Here is a 6,198-nt window from a genome sequence, read left to right as displayed (position 1 = left end):
TTCCTCTTGTCCAGATGGGATAGGGCAGTGTGTAGTGTGATGGCGATTGCATCGTCTGTGGACCTGTTGGGGGGGTATGCAAACTGAAGTGGGTCTAGGGTGGCAGGTAAGGTGGAGGTGATATGATCCTTGACTAGTCTCTCAAAGCACTTCATGATGACAGAAGTGAGTGCTATGGAGCAATAGTCATTTAGTTCAGTTATCTTTGCCTTCTTGGGTACAGGAACAATGGTGGCCATCTTGAAGCATGTGGTGACAGCAGACTGGGATAGGGAGCGATTGAATATGTCCAGCCAGCTGGTCTGCGCATGCTCTGAGGACGCGGCTAGGGATGCCATCTGGGCCAGCAGCCTTGTGAGGGTTAGCACGTTTAAATGTCTTACTCACGTCAGCCACGGAGAAGGAGAGGGGGGGCCCGCAGTCCTTGGTAGCGGGCCGCGTCGGTGGCACTGTATTATCCTCAAAGAAAGTGTTTAGTTTGTCTGTAAGCAAGACGTCGGTGTCCGTGACGTGGACGATTTTCTTTTAGTAGTCCGTAATTGCCTGTAGACCCTGCCACATACGTCTCATGTCTGAGCCGTGGAATTGCGACTCCACTTTGTCCCTATACCGACATTTCGCTTGTTTGATTGCCTTGTGGAGGGAATAACTACACTGTTTATATTTGGCCATATTCTTCGTCATCTTTCCATGGTTAAATGCTGTGGTTTGTGCTTTCAGTTTTGCGCAAATGCCGCCATCTATCCACGGTTTCTGGTTAGGGTAGGTTTTAATAGTCACAATGGGTACAACATCTCCAATGCACTTCGATGTCATTTTCTGTGGCTTCCCAGAACATTTCCCGGTCCGTGTGATCAAAACAATCGTGAAGCGTGGATTCCAATTGATCAGACCAGCGTTGAATGGTTCTACATTTACATTTACATTTAAGTCATTTAGCAGACGCTCTTATCCAGAGCGACTTACAAATTGGTGCATTCACCTTATGATATCCAGTGGAACAGCCACTTTACAATAGTGCATCTAAATCTTTTAAGGGGGGGGGGGGGGGGGGGGGGGGGTTAGAAGGATTACTTTATCCTATCCTAGGTATTCCTTAAAGAGGTGGGGTTTCAGGTGTCTCCGGAAGGTGGTGATTGACTCCGCTGACCTGGCGTCGTGAGGGAGTTTGTTCCACCATTGGGGTGCCAGAGCAGCGAACAGTTTTGACTGGGCTGAGCGGGAACTGTACTTCCTCAGAGGTAGGGAGGCGAGCAGGCCAGAGGTGGATGAACGCAGTGCCCTTGTTTGGGTGTAGGGCCTGATCAGAGCCTGAAGGTACGGAGGTGCCGTTCCCCTCACAGCTCCGTAGGCAAGCACCATGGTCTTGTAGCGGATGCTACAAGTCACGGGGTACATCCTGTTTGAGTTTATGCCTGTAGGATGGTAGGAGCAAAATGGAGTCGTGGTTGGATTTGCCGAAGGGAGGGCAGGGGAGGGCCTTGTATGCTTCGCGGTAGTTAGAGTAGCAGTGGTCCAGTGTATTGCCCGTGCGCGCGTTACAGTCAATGTGTTGATAGAATTTAGGTAGCCTTGTTCTCAAATTAGCTTTGTTAAAATCCCCAGCTACAATAAATGCAGCCTCAGGATATATGGTTTCACCACAAAATCCAAAGGCCTCATACCCAAAGGAATAGTCAGACGCAGCATAACGTCATTAGAAGAGATTCAGTGTGGTTTGTGTACCTGCTGCCAGAGGTGGCTTGGCTCCGAGCCTGCTGTACATACGTCTCCAGCAGAGTAAATGTCTGGTTCTGTCATCATGTGGTCGTCCACTCTCCGCCCAGAGTCCTCAGCCAACGCAAACTGAACAGAATATGTATAGACAAATATTGGTAAATACTGCTTCTGTGTAGAAGTGGCATGAGTTGTCATGAAGTAATGGATTATATGAAACATCTAGCATCTGTTTTACTTATTTTACTTATGTTGTTTCCATGGAGAAAAGGTTCGGTGTTTGGCACGACTCCTGTGGCACTGACGATGAAGTCTCAGCCAAACGTCTTCCGATTGGTCAGCTGAGCGTACACTGGCCAAGAGCCTATAGTTGGGGAAAACAGCACAGTGGATGAAAAGATAAATCAACTAAACGAACAAAAACATGAACGCAACATGTAAAGTGTTGGTCCCATGTTTCATGAGCTAAAATAAAAAATCCCGGAAATGTTCATATGCACAAAATGCTTATTTCTCTAAAATTTTTGGCACAAATTTGTTTACATCCCTGTTAGTGAGAATTTCTCCTTTGCCAAGATAATCCATCGACTTGACAGGTGTGGCATATCAAGAAGCTGATTAAACTGCATGATCATTACCCAGGTGCACCTTGTGCTGGGGACAAAACACCACTCTAAAATGTGCAGTTTTGTCACACAACACAATGCCACAGATGTCTCAAGTTTTGACTGCAAAAATGTCTACTAGAGCTGTTGCCAGAGAATTGAATTTGTCAGTACATCCGCAGACCAAGTGTATGGCGTTGTGTGGTCGAGCGGTTTGCTGATGTCAACGTTGTGAACAGAGTGCCCCAGTCTATGGACAGCGAACACAATTGCATTTTATCGATGGCAATTTGAATGTACAGATACCGTGACGGGATCCTTGTCAAGCCATTCATCTGCTGCCATCACCTCATGTTTCAGCATGATAATGCATGGCCCCATGTCGCAAGGATCTGTACACAATTCCTGGAAGCTGAAAATGTCCCAGTTCTTCCATGGCCTACATACTCACCAGACATGTCACCCATTGTGTATGTTTGAGATTCTCTGGATCGTCGTGTACGACAGCGTGTTCCAGTTCCCGCCAATATCCAACAACTTCGCACAGCCATTGAAGAGGAGTGGGACATAACATTCCACAGGCCACAATCAATAGCCTGATCAACTCTATGCTAAGGATGTGGTTCTGATCCACACCCCTACCTTTTTTTAAGGTATCTGTGGCCAAAAGATGCATATCTGTCAAGTCCTGACCATAGAGAGCCCTTATTTTCTATGGTAGAGTAGGTCAGGGCGTGACTGGGGGCTAGTCTAGTTTATATTTTCTATGTGGGGTTCTAGTTTTGTTTTCTATGTTGGTGTTTGGTATGATTCCCAATTAGAGGCAGCTGGCTATCGTTGTCTCTAATTGGGGATCATATTTAAGTAGCATTTTTCCACCTGTGTTTTGTGGGATATTGTTTATGTGTAGTTGCATGTTAGCACTCCATTGTCGTTTCGTTTTAGTCTTTATTGTTTTGTTGTGTGGTTCACTTATTTCTAATAAAAGATGTGGAACCCAGATCACGCTGCGCCTTGGTCCGTCTCTACACACGGGCGTGACAATATCTGCAATCATATGTGAAATCAGTAGACTAGGGCCTAATGATTTTATTTCAATTTACTGATTTTCTTATATGACCTGTAACTCAGTAAAATCTTTGAAATTGTTGCATTCATATTTTTGTTCAGTATATTTAATTAATGGAAATTAACACATTTTCAGCACATCATATTCAGTCACTTATTTCCATCTCTTTCACACTGTCATAGGTTCCTCTCACCACTGTCTACTGTCTGTGAGGCAAGTGGTGACGCAGGAAGTCCTGGTGAGTGTAGATCTGTTTCACCTCAGACTGGTACTCCACTGACAACCTGTGAGACACCTGGCCACAACAAGAGTTAAAACAACTTAGGTTACTATGAATTACTACTCCAGGCTGACCTTTCTTTCCTCGTTCCAGACAAATTCCCATCTCTGGATGGATAAATTTCAACCAATGTGTTATCTTTTTATAACAGATTTATAAACCATCTATAAATGAATAAAATTGCTTTACTAAAACAATATAATATTAATGTTGTATTCTATAATTGTGAACACAAAGAGGCACACTTACCTCCTCTGCTCCTCTCAGACTGATGCCTTCATGCCAGTAAGGTCCCAGGGCACTGCCTGGCTCTTCCAACCCTCTACTCTGGCCTTGTCTGTCGCCACCTACAGTACAGCAAGGCCCTGCGTAGCTGCAGGCCCCTCTATGGTGTAGCGAGCCCTCTTACAAGTAGCAGCTCTCTCTGGTTTGTCTGTGTCCAGGGGGGATGAGGAACTGGTCGGCTCCCGCGTCAAAGAAGGTGTTTCCTATAGCCTTGCCTTTCACTGCCCAGATCACCTCACAACCTCCCACCTCATACCTGAACGGAAAATATACAGTACATTTAACTATAATATATACACATTTGAGATTTTAGAACAAGACCAATTCAGACAAAAGATTGGCAGAATGTCGATATACTCACACTAGTTTCAAGGCAATCCCTCCGTTTCCAACGACTACAATTTGCTTGGCTTTGGATAACCGCTTCTAAAACTCCTGCCAGCACAAAATGCATCATGAGTACTAGATTAACTGCTAAACAAGAACATCTGTACTAGGAAGCCATTGTCAAGTACCTGGGCAGTTTGTGTCTCGTATCCCCAGCACATAGGGATTATCCTGGGTAAGGAATTTGGGTCTGCCCCCACTACAGATACACAGTTTCTCATAGTGCATCCCCAGACCATCCACTATGTGCAGAGTTTGAGAGAAGGAATATCCCATTATGCTTGCATTTTAATAGCACATACTGTACTGTATGCATGCTCTGTATGACAACAGGTGACATAGTAATTCATGAAAAGAATACCACAAGGATAAAAATCGTCTGTTCCAACACTCAGTTCCAAACTGCCTCTGGAAGTAACATCAGCAGAAAAACTGTTCGTCGGGACCTTCATGAAATGGGTTTCCATGGCCGAGCAGCCGCACATGCCTAAGATTACCATGTGCAATGTCAAGCATCGGCTGGAGTGGTGTAAAGCTCGCCGCCATTGGACTCTGGAGCAGTGGAAATGCGCTCTCTGGAGTGATGAATCACGCTTCACCATCTTGCAGTCCGACGGACCAATATGGGTTTGGCGGATGCCAGGAGAAACGCTACCTGCCTGAATGCATAGTGCCAACTGTAAAGTTTGGTGGAGGAGGAATAATGGTCTGGGGCTGTGTTTCATGGTTCGGCCTAGGCCCCTTAGTTCCAGTGAAGGTAAATCTTAACGCTACAGCATACAATGACATTCTAGACGATTCTTCGCTACCAACTTTGTGGCAACAGTTTCGGGAAGGTCCTTTCCTGTTTCAGCATGACAATGCCCCCGTGCTCAAAGTGAGGTCCATACAGAAATGGTTTGTCGAGATCGGTCTGGAAGAACTTGACTGGCCTGCACAGAGCCCTGACCTCAACCCCATAAGACACCTTTGGGATGAATTGGAACGCCAACTGCGAGCCAGGCCTAATCGCCCAACATCAGTGCCTAACCTCACTAATGCTCGTGTGGCTGAATGGAAGCAAGTCCCTGCAGCAATGTTCCAACATCTAGTGGAAAGCCTTCCCAGAAGAGTGGAGGCTGTTATAGCATCAAAGGGGGGACCAACTCCATATTTATGCCCATGATTTTGGAATGAGATGTTCGACGACCAGGTGTCCACATACTTTTGGTCATGTGGTGTACATTAATACATTTGAAAGGTTATATTAATATAGATAACTATAATATAACTGTATACATTATTATAAATATACCATGTATTAGCCTAATCTAATGCATTTCAGCCTGTGTGTGTTTACTATGTTGTTGTGCATGAAGGGCCTTCACTGCAGACTGGATGACTCTCAGGTTAGGGCACTTTTTCTCTAGAACACTGGAGGGCCTCTCCTCCACATCAAACTCCTCCAGCGTTTTAGATACCTAGCCAGTGAGGGGAGTGCATTTTCACCCATCACTGTTCAGCTAAACTAGCAAGTTAGCTAGCTAGCATGCCTGCATTGACAGAAGTTCTCGTGCAATGTCCTTAACCCATAATAGTCAATTTCATTGTATCAGTTTCTACTGGACTGCATTGTATGCATCCAAATTGTTTTATGTAAAATAAACTAGAAATACAGTGTTTAAATGCATTACATTCACTAATTTGTTTCTCTGAATTTTCAACGTAATATACTTCCTTGTTTGTGACCAAACTATGGCAAGCTGCTGGGTCCAAAGTACATTTCATTATGCAGAGAGAAACCTGTAAATACTGGATCATAAAGGACAGAATATGGATTTTCTCCTTTGCAAATTGAAAAAAAAACTCTACTAGCA

The 6,198-nt window shown here is 44.8% G+C and overlaps 1 pseudogene; it reads right to left on the bottom strand.

Moving 5' to 3' along the window:
* Positions 1-3,589: 3,589 nt before the first annotated feature.
* On the bottom strand, positions 3,590-4,618 carry LOC120049063 (annotated as a pseudogene).
* Positions 4,619-6,198: the final 1,580 nt, after the last annotated feature.

Source organism: Salvelinus namaycush, chromosome 6 (genome assembly GCF_016432855.1).
Source record: "Salvelinus namaycush isolate Seneca chromosome 6, SaNama_1.0, whole genome shotgun sequence".
NCBI lineage: Eukaryota > Metazoa > Chordata > Actinopteri > Salmoniformes > Salmonidae > Salvelinus > Salvelinus namaycush.
The sequence above is the reverse complement of the archived record's forward strand: the minus strand, read 5'-3'. Positions and strand labels throughout refer to the sequence as shown.